General features: G+C 41.8%; 1 protein-coding gene and 1 long non-coding RNA gene across 10 annotated transcripts in view; both read left to right on the plus strand.

Annotated features, from left to right (window-relative positions):
- Nucleotides 1-3,256: 3,256 nt before the first annotated feature.
- LOC144930814 (uncharacterized) lies at nucleotides 3,257-7,820 on the plus strand. 3 transcript variants are annotated; one of them, XR_013636222.1, is made up of 3 exons: nucleotides 3,257-3,311; nucleotides 5,879-6,042; nucleotides 7,725-7,820. It is a non-coding gene; the product is annotated as an uncharacterized LOC144930814 (long non-coding RNA). The 3 variants fall into 3 exon arrangements; XR_013636220.1 differs by lacking the exon at nucleotides 3,257-3,311 and adding an exon at nucleotides 3,835-3,916; XR_013636221.1 differs by lacking the exon at nucleotides 3,257-3,311 and adding an exon at nucleotides 3,879-3,940.
- Nucleotides 7,821-9,234: 1,414 nt separating this feature from the next.
- The window catches only part of STK32A (serine/threonine kinase 32A), a 109,123-nt gene continuing 102,085 nt past the window's right edge, over nucleotides 9,235-16,272 (plus strand). For 5 of the 7 annotated variants that reach the window (XM_078854015.1, XM_078854013.1, XM_078854022.1 and 2 more), the window contains exons 1-3: nucleotides 9,235-9,344; nucleotides 12,702-12,911; nucleotides 13,750-13,907. The gene's annotated coding sequence lies outside the window, so the exon portion shown is untranslated. Of the gene's footprint in view, nucleotides 9,345-12,701; nucleotides 12,912-13,749; nucleotides 13,908-15,274; nucleotides 15,385-16,272 lie in introns of all 7 variants that reach the window. The other 2 variants (XM_078854016.1, XM_078854018.1) reach the window with 2 other exon arrangements.

Raw genomic sequence — 16,272 nt, forward strand, 5'->3', positions numbered from 1 at the left:
GCCATTCCTGCTTCTGGCAACTCTGTGATTCATAGCGTTAATTTTGTAGAGTGCACTGCTTCTTTGCTGATACAATAAAAACGTATAGCAAAGGAGGAAACAAAAAATCAGCCTAGAAAAGCAGATTCGTATCTGGAAATGTTAAAATCTTTTGAGCCCAACTCTGCCCTCAGACATATGCACAGACCTGATAGTAGGATTGGGTTGTACATATATCATATAGAGAAATGTGTTAAACAACATTAGAGGCCAAAATGTGACTCTCCCCTCCTTACTGACACTGATGAGGAGCTACTCACAGGAGTAGCCCATTTGAGTGGGTTTTTTAAAAGCATTGATGGGAGATAGGTGCTACCCTTAACATGGGAGTTTGGTGCCTAACTCCCATAGGAGTTTTTGAAAACCCAGCCAGCTGATTGACCTCATCTGGATTACTCATCTGAGTAACTACTCATCAGTGTGAGCAATATGGTTACAAACCAGCCCTTTGTGAAACAAATCAAAGGTGAATCAAGGTATCTAACACTGCAGGTTTCTTCTGACACTAGTGTTTCAGAGTGTTCATCTGAGAACTCTGCAATATGCTAGCATAATAGGGCAAGAGAAAAGATGGAGCATGGTAATGTTTTAAGGGCACATTTATTACTGAAAACACTTGGTTAAACTGAAGAGACTGCAATGTATTCTGTAGAAACAAACTCCCCATGTAACCGGGGTGGGAATGCAGTCATGACTTTAGCAATAGCAGCACGGAGGAAACGGTAAGACTAAACCTGGCTATAGTGCTTTTAAGGATAAAGTGTAGACTGGTGGGAAAACCTTGTAACCTTGTATACTTTTGTTTCCTTGAGGTTGTCTGTAAGCAAGTGGGCCATAGGTGCTAAGTGCTGTGTGCAGCTTAATGCTCCCAAAGGCTCTTTGACAGCTGTCAGCTGCTTTCGGAAAGCCCTGTGGATTTGCAAGAGAAAAGAAGAAGGTAGTGTGTGTATGTGTATGTGTATGTATTGTCAGCTGGCTTACATTAGGAATGAACAAGGCTTCTCAGTACTTGTCTGCATTACAAGATTTAATCGTGTTTGAACATGATTGTGAGTTGTCGAATTACATGATGCTAGGATGGGACAGCCATTGCATGTTGGTCCCTTCCAACCCTGATATTCTATGATTCTATGAACACAGGGACTGCAGTTAATGCTGGCCCTTGCATTGGGCATGTAAGTGGGAAAGAAGGCATCTTCCTTCCGCTTGTGCATAAACATGGGGGCCAAGAGCAATCTGCCCTGAACTGTTGTCACTATCAAAGATCTCACTATTCCTGATAGCTACAGTTTCAAAGAAGATCATACAGAACACATGGGGGAATCCGTTCACTTACATTGTTTTCGGCTAGAGTCAAATTTTGTTCTCAGTTACACTGTTATAAATCAGCTGAAGTCAGTGGAGTTACTCTGGATTTATACCATTGTAACTAAGAGCAGAGATTGTGTTTAATGCCATTGAAGATAGGAGTCATTCCCTGGTTTAGAGTCAAAATGATCTTTGCTTCGAGTGGCATGTCAGCATATTAACCCTGTTGTGATTTCGTTTTTAGGCTTCCAGCTGACATATGTGGACTTTCTATCTTCTTTTAAAAAATTAAATAAGAAAGATGGCTTTAAAAAAAAAGTCCCTCTTCCAAACACACAATGTTTATCTTCTAGGAATTGTGGATTTCCGGGAGTTCCAAGGCTATTACCTGGCTGGCACGTACACGTCAGATTCCACACAGCAGTCATTATGGGAAGCCCTACAGCTCTGTAGATTTCAACGAAGCATTTGCAATGGGGTTGGGATGATCAAAGGAGAGTACAGAACTATATTTGCTACCCGAATTCTACTCATCATTGGAGCCCTTGGAGATGAAAGCACTGCATATTTGAAATCACGTATGCCAGAGTACTGAAGCATGTCCCTTGTGGGTGATGTACATTAACTGTGTGCTCCTTCTCGGATCTCAGGAGAGCTTCTTTTTGCAAGAGCCCTCTTGGGACCACAATATTGGAAGCGAATAATTTGGCTGCAAATGTTTAGCTTGCCCTGAGAAGAGTTACTCAGCCCGTGTCACTAGACCAGGGGTTCTCAAACTTCATTGCACTGTGACCCCCTTCTGACAACAAAAATTACTGCTTGACCCTGGGAGTGCTGGGGAGGAGGGACTGAAGCCTGAGCCTGCCTGAGCTCTGTTATCCTGGGTGTGTGTCAGGGGGGAAGCGAAGCCTGAGCCCTGCCATCCAGGACTGAAGCCCATGGGCTTCAGCTTCAGCCCTGGGTGGTGGGGCTCGGGCTTCAGCTTTGGCTCTGGGCGCTTGGGCTTGGGCTTTGGCCCCGGGCCCCAGCAAGTCTAATGCCAGCCTTTGTCACCCCATTAAAATGGGGTTGCAATCGACTTTGGGGTCCCGACCCACAGTTTGAGAACCGCTACACTAGACAATTACAACAGCATTAATACATGTCACTGCTGTAAAATCAAACATAATTAAGAATGCCCTGGAATGTAAAGTTCTCATTACGCCTAAATAATTCTGTGGTACTTGGTGATCGTTTATAGCCATTTGGAAAGCCAAGTAAATGAAGTGAGTTTTGCAGCTCTTATGAGCACAGCAGCATTGCTTGTGCTGGCAGAGGGCAGGATTCCTGGACCTTTCTCTGCCCGCCAAAATGAAACAGGTGCATGGAGTGGAGAGGGCTCATTGGGGTGGCGTACACATGCATATACATGATCACATACGTCTATAATAGCAAGATTTTCTAGCCTTGACAGTGTCCTTTAATCTACTGCTGTACCTATGTTTTACTAGCCAGAAATCGGGTTTAGTGTTACCTCATTAGATAGGGAATTGCATACCCTGAGATATGAAATAAATAGCCTGGAAAGAACTATTCTAGGTACATATTGAGTGAGGTACCCCTGGCCTCCGTATCCTGTCTCTTCTGCTTATTATTACAGTGAGCTGTAGGACTTTTACACTGGATTCCCTTGTGTACTATGCCATGGTTTCAATGATAATTTGTATCCTTTCCAAGTAAATAAAGTCTGTGCACATTTTCATGGTTGAGGCACTAATTGGTTTGATTTAGATTCTTGTCTCCATAGTAATTTCTAAGTCTCTTTTCACTGTCTATTTTTGCAGCTTGTGCCCCAGGGCACTATGGTCCTGAATGCCTGGGCAGTTGCACTTGCAGTAGAATTGAAAACTGCAGCCCCTTCACTGGAGAATGTGCAGAGAATTTACAGTGTTCTCAGGAATATGTGGCACAGCAATGCCAAAAAGGTACGTGATACACAACCCATCACAGTGGAGAAAGGAAAGCAGCTGGCAAAGCTGGCACAGAGCTTATTGATTTTACTCACACTCCCATCAGAAGACATAGCAGAAAATTCCTTGGCTTCACTATTGTTTTGGTTATCAGCATGTTGGCCATGTATGCTATTAAATGTAGTCTGCTCAGCTATCCCCATAATATTTGTGATTCCCTAAGACTATTAATCATTGTGCCGGCCTTTGAGTAATTTTGCAGTTTCTGTTAGAGAAAGAAGCAGACAAACCCAGGAGAAAATGTGTCTAAAACCTTCTTTCATTCCTGGGTTTCATGCCTCACTGTGCACCAAGACTTGCTCTGGCTGGCAGCTTCCAACCCATGTGAATGGTATATAAACAACACAGCAATTGAATGTCATGTGACATTTCAACTTGTGTCCTTGGCTTCAGTGTGTTCTGAATAGTAATCCTTTGTACTTCTGTGCAGCCTCTCATCAGAGGGTCTGAAAACACTTTATGTTCATCAATTAACTCTAACCATGTCTATGAGATGAGTATTAATATCCTCATGTTGCACAACGGGAACAGAAGCATGCAGAGGTTAAGAGAGAGACAAGGTTGGTGTCTCAAAAGGAGCAGAGGTAAAGCCAGGAATAGCATCCAGACCATAGCTCTAACCACTAGATGGTACCAATTCCTTCTCTTTTTGTACTGTACTTTTGTAATACATAGCAATATACAGTTGTCATAAATATAAAGGGAAGGGTAAACCCTTTTGAAATCCCTCCTGGCCAGGGGAAAGCTCCTCTCACCTGTAAAGGGTTAAGAAGCTAAAGGTAACCTCGCTGGCACCTGACCAAAATGACCAATGAGGAGACAAGATACTTTCAAAAGCTGGGAGGAGGGAGAGAAACAAAGGGTCTGGGTCTGTCTGTATGCTGGGTCTTTGCCGGGGATAGACCAGGAATGGAGTCTTAGAACTTTTAGTAAGTAATCTAGCTAGGTATGTGTTAGATTATGATTTCTTTAAATGGCTGAGAAAAGAATTGTGCTGAATAGAATAACTATTTCTGTCTGTGTATCTTTTTTGTAACTTAAGGTTTTGCCTAGAGGGGTTCTCTATGTTTTTGAATCTAATTACCCTGTAAGATATCTACCATCCTGATTTTACAGGGGGGATTTCTTTATTTCTATTTACTTCTATTTTTTATTAAAAGTCTTCTTGTAAAAACTGAATGCTTTTTCATTGTTCTCAGATCCAAAGGTTTGGGTCTGTGGTCACCTATGCAAATTGGTGAGGCTTTTTATCCAACATTTCCCAGGAAAGGGGGGGTGCAAGTGTTGGGAGGATTGTTCATTGTTCTTAAGATCCAAGGGTCTGGGTCTGTAGTCACCTAGGCAAATTGGTGAGGCGTTTTACCAAACCTTGTCCAGGAAGTGGGGTGCAGGGTTTTGGGAAGTATTTTGGGGGGAAAGACGCGTCCAAACAGCTCTTCCCCAGTAACCAGTATTAGTTTGGTGGTGGTAGCGGCCAGTCCAAGGACAACGGGGGGAATATTTTGTACCTTGGGGAAGTTTTGACCTAAGCTGGTAAAGATAAGCTTAGGAGGTTTTTTCATGCAGGTCCCCACATCTGTACCCTAGAGTTCAGAGTGGGGGAGGAACCTTGACAACAGTAAAAGCTATGTTACTCGGCACTTTACCAACCGGAAAGCTCTAGAAACCAATACAAATCTTCAATCTAGTAACTGGGACCGATGCCGAAGCTACCTGGAATCGATGCTGAAGCTATTCGGAACCCAAGTATTTCCGAGAGTAGTCAGACTACGCTCAAGTTAGCCTAGAAGAGCCGAATGCTGTTCTTTCTGTTTGTATCCGCCACTGTGATCCATTGGTTTATTACTCAGTGTATTGTCCTGTGTTTATCGTAAAATATCAATGCCATCCTACCGTTATGGCATCCAAAATACGGTGAAAAGCAAAGGAGAGAAGCATAAGAGAGTTGTGTTGACATTAAAACAGAAAATAGATATTTGTACATGTTTTGAAAAGGGCGAGAATAGGAATGTTTATTCATTTTATTGTATTCTAATTCTTTTGAAAATTGGTAATCCATTGGTAAGTATAACTCTTAGCTAACCAGAATTTTTGACTAACCAGCACCTCCCATTGTCCCAACAAAGCTTTTACTGTAATGTGAAAATATTGGTTCACTGAAAGCTGTACTGGTTTCAGTGAATTGATGTTTGTCAAAGGGATAGTCACATTATAGGCAACTTCCAGTCTTGAGAGATCACCCCACAGCATTCCCAAATACACTGCCTAAACCAAAGTCCATTTGAAGCCAATGGAAAGACTTGCATTAAACTTTGTGAGTTTGGGAATAGGCATGTAGTGAGAACATTTAAGCTTTTATACGAAGAAGCAGTTAATTTCATTGGATTCAGTAATGGTCACTAAAGCCAGGTTTCACTGTGTTGAATAATGGCACTTCTTTAACAAAGCTCTGGGCTACTGTTTCCAAAAGTGAGATTTTATGAGTGTTCCGGTTGTTTAAAATATCTCTGTTTGTTCCTCAGGAGTGATCAATATGAAATGCCCAGAGGATCCTGGATGGTGGTACTGGAATGGCAGCTGTTATTATATGGAAGAGACTAATAGTTTGACCTGGCTGGAAGCTAAGAATTACTGCACTGCCTATAATGGCACTGACCTACTATTGCTGGATAGCGCAGAAGAAAAGGTAAAGTGTTTCAGTTTATGCATTGTTGAAAAGGTGGTTATTGATGGACAAATGTCACCTTGCACCTTCAGAGAGCTGCTCCCTATCTGTCTTCAAAGTTATCGATGCCTGGTTTACAGGGATAGCCAGGCTTCCATAGCTGTTAGCACAGCTGATGTAATTTACTCTAGCTCCATTAGAGCCAGAGCTGCCAACTGAGCTGTATTCTGCAAGTCGAGCTTCAGTGAATCAGTCTTTATTGATGATCGGGGTGTGTGAACTTGTGAAAATATTGTCACAGTTTCGTGTTGGGTTCTCTGCTGGAGCAAAATATTACTGTTTGTCAGAAAAGGGCTTTGTGCATTGAAACATAAGACAAATTCCAACTTCGCTAAGGGCGATTCAAACATTGATGTTCTTTTGAACATATCTGTGAAAAGTGAGGTTTCTCCATTTTAACTCCAAAACAGTTCTACAAAACACAGCGACAACACTTAGCATGCCTGAAAGGATGATTCCTCCCTGTTACACCTTGTGTGCTGCCCGGTGCCTGGCTGGAATATAAGTAGTGACTGGGCTTTAGAGTTTGGCTTGACTGCACATACCAGTCTGTTATGGTGGAGCCATACAGCAGCAAATGGCTTTTTAACACTGCGTCTACTGGTGAAAAGACACTGAGCCAGGTCTCACTTAAATAGTTTTACACCATGCACATCATTACAGTTACTCCTGACTTACAACAGTGTAACACACAGAAACCAGTCAATACACACACTCTGTTTGAGACCCAATGCTACAAGTTCAAGCGTCGGGTCAGGTGTGTATATCCAGCCCAGTTGCATAGCCTTATGGGGCAAGCTAATAAAAAATCTGACTCTTACCATCCCAGTGTCCTGCACTCCCCTGTCTCTGACCATCACAGCATGAGCACATCAGCTAATCACTGTATAAAAGAGGGTGCTGGACTATGCTGACAGTGGCTCTTTTTATGGTGCTGCTGCAGCACAGTACTGGAATACACCTAGAAAACGTTTCTGTTGTATGTTGTAAGAGTAAAATCTCCTCACAAGTATCACTCACTCTTCCACCCTTGGACTCTCGTAACTCTTTTATCCAGGCTCTTTGTGTTTCAGACAGCAAACTCCTGAATCGTCCGTTCCCAACATTCTACATCCTTGGTCTAATTGCCAGGGTCATGCTTCTCAGCTATAAAACACATTATTGTGCAGCACATGCAAAAAGCACATCATAAACCAAGCGTGGTGTGAAACGGCTTCCGTACAAAAAGATTAGTGAATGACTTGTGTACACCCTTCTCAGTTTGCCTAAAAAAATCTTTTAACCAGCTGCTGTCATAAATTGTACTAAAGTGGTGATGTCATTGCTGTCTTATCTCTTTGTGGTACTCACATCTTTTCTGCAAAGTCTTTTGCTACAGGAGTGTTCTGTGTATTGCACAGATAAGAGCTGTTTGCCAAATTCAGATCTCGATTTGACTTTTGATTTTGAACCCCTCTCAAAAGTCAGAAGCTGTTCGGATGGTTTGCATAATTGGATACCAATACTAGTACCAGGACAAATGTTTACGACTGGAAATCCTGCCCTAAGATCCATCAAATAAACCTCTGCCATTTACCTGTTAATGGGCATGTCCTTCTTTATATACCTTAGTTCTCTAACATAAGTGTGCTTCTAACTTGCAGGCCTGGGTAACCTCTGTGTTACAGAAACCTGTTTGGATTTTCTCGTTGGGTGCCTCACAAAGCGATGCAGAGAAATCAAGCAGGAAGAATCAACATGTTACGTAAGGCGACCTTGCTGATTTCATAAAAATGGGGTTTAAACAGACTACGCATCTAATGGGGTTTTTAAAACACTTTTCACCCCAAGGGTCAGATCCTCAGCTGATGTAAATTGTAACTCCATTGACTTAAATGAAACTGTGCCAGTTTACACCAGCTGGGGATTGCAGGGAGGTTTGCAAAGACACATATGCCATTTAGGCTCCTGACCACCAATGACTTTCAGTGGGAGTTGGCTGCCTAAAAGCCATTTGTGCCTTTGGAAATCGGCCTCTGTCCAGAAATTTCTACTGGCTTCTTTGTGAAGTGGTTTTCTGCACATGTCCCTTATGAGCACAGTTCCTCCCTTCATCCACAGAATAGGACCAGCAGCGGCAGCAGCGGGGACCATGGAGAGACCACCTTTAGATGTAAGAGATAATGTAGTTTCCATGATAATTCAGGGCCAGGAGCCTTCCTTCCACACGGGGGCCAATTACAATTGCCATCCCTGTGCTTAGGGACCATGGCTTCATTGGGGACCATATTCTTGCCCCCTTTCTCCTTCCTGCACCGCCTCCTGGAGCATGCTGCTCCATCTCTCCACCTGAAATATGGGGAGCTCCCTCTGGGGCAGGACAGCTCCAGACAACTTGGCCCACAGTGTCTCTTCTTTCTCTCCACTGAGGCTACCAGGAATGGCTGGTTGCAAGGATGTATTTTTGTGACATGGATCATTGTCTACCACTGATAGCCACCTCCACTGGAAATCAGCTTCACAACATGGGAACTGCCTCTAGCCTTGATCTTGGGTCTGCTTATTTGCCTTGATCTTGGGCCTGCTTATTTGTATGAGGAGTCCATAGCCATCACAGCTTTCATATTGGCTTTGTGTCTTGGTTAAGGCTCTGCTTTCTGGATCCCAAAATGTATATGGAGTTTGGTATCTAGAGAGTGGTTTGGAGGCTAAGGGCTAAGCTAGAGGGAGCTGCAAAAGTGGGTCTAGTATGACGGAGTGAAAAGAATAAGGGGTATAGGAACATCCTGGGGGAAATGTACTTGGAGTCATTGGGAAGTAAGTAAGATATCTTGGAAACTGAAATAATAAGAAAAAACATTGCGTGAGTATCACTCAGGAGAGAGAAATGGAAGGCTAAAAAGGCCTATAGAGGATACACATTGCTAAGGCAGGACCCTAAATCCTGTATGAGTGCCTAAAACGGACATTTGGGCCCTACTTGCTGCTTTGAGTGCTCAAATGACAGACTGAAAATTTGTCTTGCATGGATTTGTTATGAGTCTTTTCATGAGGTTTAGTATAACTACAGTGTTTCTGAAATCATTTATTTTTCTTAGAGCCAAAACCCTGGCTCTCTCATCTGATGTGATGTTTAACATCCAGTACTGTGTGCTTTTGATTGTTCAGGCTAAGCCCCACCAAGAGTACTGCTCCAGACAGTTGTGATCAGCTGAATGCGAATGGGAGCTTGAACCAAATTAACTGTTCTTCTCTGGCTTTCTGGGTTTGTGAAAGAAGGGAAGGTAAGAGAGAATTCGGTGGGATAACCATTTGGGAGGTGTTCATCTTACTCTTCCAGGACAAAAAGCTCTGGCTGAACCGACTATACCATATATACTGTAGGTTCACATCTGTGTATGGCAAATATATAGGGCCTGATTCTGCCATTTACAAAGGTTGATCTGCTCACAGAGTGGGTACTTGGCACTGTCAGTAAGGGTGACAGAATTGGGTCAAAAGTGAAATTGATGAGTTTAGCTACCGTGTATAAAACGTGCCTGCGGCCATAGATAGCTAGTGCTGTGAACTGCACAGCCCTTAAAAGCTAAGCGGTGTCATCCTGGGTCAGTTCTGAAAATGGGAAATCTCTTCACAGCAACAAAACCAAAAGTCGAGGACATGGAGTTGGTGACTCAGTATGAACAGCCTTCTCGAGAAGGGCCAGATTGCACGTTTTATGCTCAGTACTGATGCATAGCTGCACTGCCACCAGAAGCTCCCAGGGAAGCAGCGTTCTGCAGAGAAGGAGTTCTTTCCAGGGCTCCCTGTCCGTGCCAGTGGAGGAGGAGAAATGTACTACAGTCCTTTTCAGGGTGCACCTAACTCCCTCCTCCCCCGTGCAATCAGACAGCTCCCCAGAGCACTGAAAGCTAAGACCTGGGTAGCCTTAACTCGAATCACTAAACAGTAGTGGTGGATATCCTTACTCTTCCACGTGACTGTGTGGGTCTAGTCACAATTAGAGTTGAGAAAATAATTGATAACATTGGTTTGGTGGCTGAACTGAAATCAAATTTAGGTAATTTTGGACTGATATTAAGTGTGGTTTCTTCTTCGAGTAGTGTCCCTGTGAGTGCTCCATGTTAGGTGTCGGTGCGTCCCTGTGCCGGAGATCGGAGATTTTAGGTAGCAGTACTTGGTCGGGGCGTGCGCAGCAGCTGTCTCGCGGTGTCGTTGGTGCCTCTTGTAGCGTGCACGACCTGACCCCTCCATTCCATCTCTACGTCCTCGGCTGTAGCCACAGCTCAGTGGCCGTGCTGCCTCTTCGAACAGCTCTCGAAAAGAAAATCGTTTACGTCGTAGTTTTAGCGGAGACAGTTTGATTAGACTCTACTTAGCCAGTTATTTTTTACAAAAAGTTTTTTTTTAATTTCCCTTCAGTTTTAGTTTCTTAGATTAGCAGTAGAAATAAAGTTTTCTTCTAACCAATTTCTGCATTTTTCTTCACATTTCCCATCCCAGTTGTGGGAAAAATCATTGGACACAATGCCGGGCTCACCTGGGTTTAAGAGATGTGACTTTTTTTTCTGCCAATTTTTTTTGTCGAAACTATTCATAAAATTCAACTTAAATGTGCAACTTGTTTCAGGGTCTTGAAAAATGCACTTTCTTTGCTGAATTTCTGATTCGCCAAAAAAATGTCGACAAGTTCTAGTCACAATCTAGCACTAAGTTGGTACCAAAGCCTAGTACTAAGCCTAGTACTAAGTGACTATTCAGAATTGTCAAGCAGCGTCTGATTTGCAGCTCTTATTATCCGCACACACAAAACAGAAAAGCAAAGATCATGCTCTGGTAATTATATTTTAGGGCCATTTCTTACAGAAAAGCTTCTGAACTCGAAGTGTTGAATTCAAGGAAATGTCAGACTTGTTTAAGTCAGTCCCCGACTGACTTTATTTTACAGATCTTGCCACATTTAAATGAGAATGCTGAGCCTGGAGCAAACGAGGCTAATAGTATCCATTTGTATTAAATTTAATAGTCTCACATTTGATTTATTTACCAAAAGGAGAAACATGACAGCAGTCTAGGAGAATTTAATGCATCCAATCTTATGAACATGAACTAGACAGACAAGGTCACTTCAGTCTGGATTTTCGATTGTTAAAGGGAATGATGCCAAAGAACCTGTGTTTTTTTTTTTTTTTCCCCAAGGTAGAAGTGTAAAAAGTCAACAGGTGTGGCTGGCTTTGAAAAACGGTTTGCAGTGATTGCCTGTGATCCAGCAAACAAGCTGCATCTAATTATAAAACACATTTCAGAGTGTTGTGCTTTGCACTGCTCAGGAAGACCATTGTCAGCTGCTGTAGTTCAGCAGGTCTCTGAGCTGATGGAGGAGCATGTGACATTGATCATGTAATTTGAAATGTTCAAAATTTGTGCCCATTTTTGAGCAACATTGTTTCTATTTCAAAAACATGCAAACCAGTTTGGTTTTTGCAGCTAAATTTTTGGTTTTGTGAACACAAGAAATGTGAGGGTGGGAATGGGGGTATGGAAATGGCAAAATGAAATTGCAGAATAGCTTATTAAAAAAAATTGTTCAGGGGATTTTTGTATAGTCCTAGAAAATGAATTGCACTTATTTGAATTGTATTGTTACATGTGCCCTGTCTTCCTTTCTTCGAGGTGCATATGTTAACACTGCTAGATAGAATGGCAGACCTGCTTGAGTTTGTGTTGATCACATTGTTAAACACTGTCACACAACCTACAGCACTGTGTGCATGTGAAATTGTGATGCCATCTTGGGGTAATCATTTATTTTATTGCAAGTGTGACTGTTTCTCAGGTTATTATTGGTGGAATATTATCCTGGTTCCTATGTGGACATAAGCTCTGAGGGGCTGAGATTTTTTATGAATTGACTGTTCATTGGTGTGAAAGCTGGATACATATATGGAAATAACACAGACCAGCAGTGTGTGTGTTCTTGGTTCCCGGATTTTCAGCTGACCCGTCAGGTCACCCAGTGTGTCACTCTCATTCTTTTCCATATATTTATATTGCCATTAAGATATTTGTTACAAAAGAACAGAGAAATGAGAGCAGGAATTGGTGTCAAATAGTACTCTAAGTCTCAGGTTTGAAACCCCTAGACTCCTAGGAAGCACAAGTTTGAATCCCAGCAAGCTTGGCTCAGCCCTTCATCCTTCTCAGGTAGGTAAATGGAGATCCATGGGTTTACTGCAGGGGTAGTCAATTATTTCTTGTCAAGGTCCAAATTTCTTGGTCAGGGTATAGTCAAGGTCCAGACTCCAGAGAAAAAAAATAAACAATAATAATGAGAAGTAAATCAAAAGATTTTGGGGTCTGTTCAAAAGCGTATGGTAGTCCAGATTTGGCTCACTGTCCTGCTATTGACTACCCTTGGTTTACTGAGTGTCAGTTTTTTAGATGAAGTATTTAAAGCAAAGGTCCTGTCTGATGTGCATTGACATGAAGGGCTGCACTTTCCGTGTGCAGAAAATGTGAGAGCCATTGCTTGCTGTTCCTCAGCGCCCCCATCTTGCACAGTGAAGGAAAGTGTAGTACAGGGATTGGCTCTGTAAAATGCAAAGAGAAAGTTTATGGATGCTTTTCTAAAAATCTTTCAGGTGACAGCATGTTTTGGAAATACTCCGGAAGGCTGCTCACTAAGCCTTCAGGGAGAGATACATATTCATCCTTGGAGTTCGCTCTGTCAGCCTGTATTTTAAAAGCAGATTGCACTGGAGTCACCTACTGGGGAAAGCGTTACATACCAGTCACTGGTAAAGAACTGATCTTCAGCAAAAACAGACAGGATGCTGTGTACCTGAGGAGTGGTAATTGTCGTCTTGTTTGTGCTATATATTAAGAAAAGGATAATGCTGTAGCTTTGTAAATTTGTGCATAGAAAAGGAAACGAAGGCATTGCTGATTGATTACTTTTTAGTTGTTCGTTTATTTTTCTGTGTTCCTTGGAAGTTTGAAACTGAAATGGAAAAAAATAAAATAATTCCTATAAAGCATGTTGACAGTATAAGTTTAAAGTTTAATATATCAAGCAAGTTTACTATATTATATTTCAAGGTAACCTGGCATTTTGTCTTTGTTTTTCTTTTCAAAAAAACAATTCAAATTTTCAAGAGATGCCAAAAATGGAAGCTAAATTTAGAGGTGTGGGTTTTTTTTTTTTAAAATTACTTTCAGCTTGCAGCAAAGGACATTATGGTGCCTATTGTCAAAAGAAATGCCCCACCTGTCTCAATCATACCGTGTGTAATAGACTCACAGGGCTGTGTGATGGTACAGTGACATGTCAAGAAAGGAAAAAATTAGAACTCTGTGAATACCGTAAGTACTGCAGCCGAGGAAAAATCAGCAATTGTTTTAAGTATTTTTAAAGAGTCAACTACTATCTAACAAGATACAAAAGGGCACCTTTTAGTGGCCTGCTAATAAAACACCAGAATGACTGAAGCAAACCACAACTAATGGGCTACCAAAATAGACTTTGCCCTGTATTATGGTATAGTACATGCACATAACATCCTACAGTTATATAGGAAATCATGGGCAATATGTCTTTAAGTTGCAAACAACTATATAATATCTTTGCCTGCCTAATAGGGCATAGTGTTTGTTGCACCTTTAATTTGTGTGTCTGTATGTTTCAAAAAGGCCTTACAAGCAAGTTCTGTTTTGCCTCTTGGAAGTACTGGAATGGAAATTGTTACTACGTTCCTCCCTATGGGGTGCTGAATAAGAGCGAAGCAGAGTTCATGTGCAGTCGGTTCCAAGGGGCACAACTGATCAAATTAAACAGCACTGAAGAACAGGTCAGTCATATGAATGTCAGATTGTTAATAGGTTTCAGAGTAACAGCCGTGTTAGTCTGTATTCGCAAAAAGAAAAGGAGGACTTGTGGCACCTTAGAGACTAACCAATTTATTTGAGCATGAGCTTTCGTGAGCTACAGTGCTGTTGAGGTTTTTGCTAGTCTTTAAATTTGTATTGTTTTGCATTCCATTGTGTCTGAAATGTTGAAATAATATTCTCAGCTTATTGGATCCCTTTTATCTTCTTAAAGGAAAAACTAATCATTGTTTTTATGTATTTTATGGATCACATGCTGACATGATCCTCATTCTTTCACTCATTTATTTGTGTGCCAACATCAGCTTCCATTTCTTTTTCACTTAAGGGAGCACCCCCATCCATAGTTCGGTGATGCCAGGATTTCTGGAGATGGGGTTTGTAGTTATCTTGTAATCCATCAGCCAACTGGCTGGATATGAAGTAACAGAACACAAACTGTACTTAAATTGTAAGCTTTCTGGGGCAGAGACCATCTTCTTGTTCTGTTTGGACAGTGCCTAAGCACAATGGAGTTTTACTTCATGACGGTCTCCTACATGCTAACATAATATAAATAATAATAATACTGAGCTAAAGCTAGAGGTCCTTATTCAGGTAAAGTCCCACTTGATGCCAGTGGGAGTTTTGCCTGAGTAGGGACTGAATAAAAACTAAACAAGGATCTCAAGATTTAGCTATGTAGGTCCTACATCAGAAGTGGTTATTTTTTAATTTGTCTTCAATTTCTCAACAATTGAATGGTGGATATTTGCAAAAGTTCATCCCTGGAGATAGAACCAAGTCAGGGAGAGCAGAAGACACCATGAAGTTCTCTAGAAACCTCACCAGTCATCTGGTAGTGGTTAGATGATACTATGGGGATGGGCAGTATAGACAGAGAAGTTAGATTGTGCTGGGATCTGGAGAACATTCATACCCAACTAGAGCCATTATAAAGTAAATCAAAATTGGCCCTCAACTGCTTGACAGCACCCTTTTAACAATAGATACCAGGTTTAATACTTCATTATGTACTTGTAACTAATGTTTGCTTTGGTCACTGGTGAACTGTTACACAAAGTTAAACCTACTCCCATTTAAAACCAATAGCAAAACTACTTGATTTCAATAGGAACAGAATTGGGCCCTTAATATATTAAGCTAGTTCTCAATACCAGTTAAAAAGAGAATCCAAAAGTAATGGGCCAAATCCTCAGCTGGAAATATGTCCACATATATACCGATCATCCAAAGAAATGAGGCTGTGCTTGATGGTTACCGATTGCATTTATTAATGTATTTTAGCCACAGTTTATGTCCCAACACTGCTTCTGCTAATTCTTTGCAGAGATGGATAGCTAAAGTCATCGCTAGAAAAAGCTGGCTTGGCAGCCTGAGCTATAAACTCCAGTCAAACTCCTGGATCATGCCTGATGGAGATAGAGCAGCCCCTCGTTGGTAAAAATAAGCAGTTCCCCTTTCTCATTCTGTTCACCTTTCCTTTATTTAAGGGTGATAAGATCATGGGGGAGCTTGTCTTGGCCATATTTCAGTTATTTAAATATATTCACCCTATACAGAGAAATAGATGTCTGCTCTTTGAGGGCTCAGTCCTGCAGTCCTAATGCAGATTGTCCCAAAACTCAGGCTGTGTACTCTGCCCTTCAGTGCTGCTGGCATGAATAGATACCTCTCTAAATCAGTAATTTTGTGGTCCAGGGTATTAGTTTCGTGGCTGCTGGGTCTGCGAGATACTAAGCAATGTGTCAAACTGCAACTGCATTGTTTGGTTTTATTGCTGTGGGTTGAGCAAATACCTTAGAAAGGATCCCATCAGGAACACATGGCTGCAGAATGATCTCCCATGAGGAGGTGAGATTACGAATTGCCTTTTGACCTGACTAAGCGCACCTGGATTTATTGTGTCTTTTCCAAAAGGCATTGTCGAATATTTTGATCAGAGTGGACTGAAAGTTCTGTGGAAGTCGCAGCTATGGTCTAAGGTGCCAGCTGCTTTTGGAAAAGGAAATCCTTCATATTGACACCACTCTGGATGCATTTGTCTTGAGATGGTGACAGTATTCGGCTGGGAAAGGACAGTATGGTAACACATGAGTGAAACTGATCTTAGAGTCTCTGTTCAAGCATTTCAGACAGTTATAGGGCCATATGGAGCTATGTCAACTTATTCCAACTGAGGAGCTGACCTGTCTTTTTATATAAGGTGATGGTGGTAGCTATTCTAAGAGCAGTCAGTGGAGAATGATGGGGATTTAATACAGCTGTCTTGTTTTTCACACATGACCTTTGTACCCTGAAATCTTGGGGGACTCTGATTCTCAGAAG

Source organism: Lepidochelys kempii, chromosome 8 (genome assembly GCF_965140285.1).
Source record: "Lepidochelys kempii isolate rLepKem1 chromosome 8, rLepKem1.hap1, whole genome shotgun sequence".
Lineage (NCBI taxonomy): Eukaryota > Metazoa > Chordata > Testudines > Cheloniidae > Lepidochelys > Lepidochelys kempii.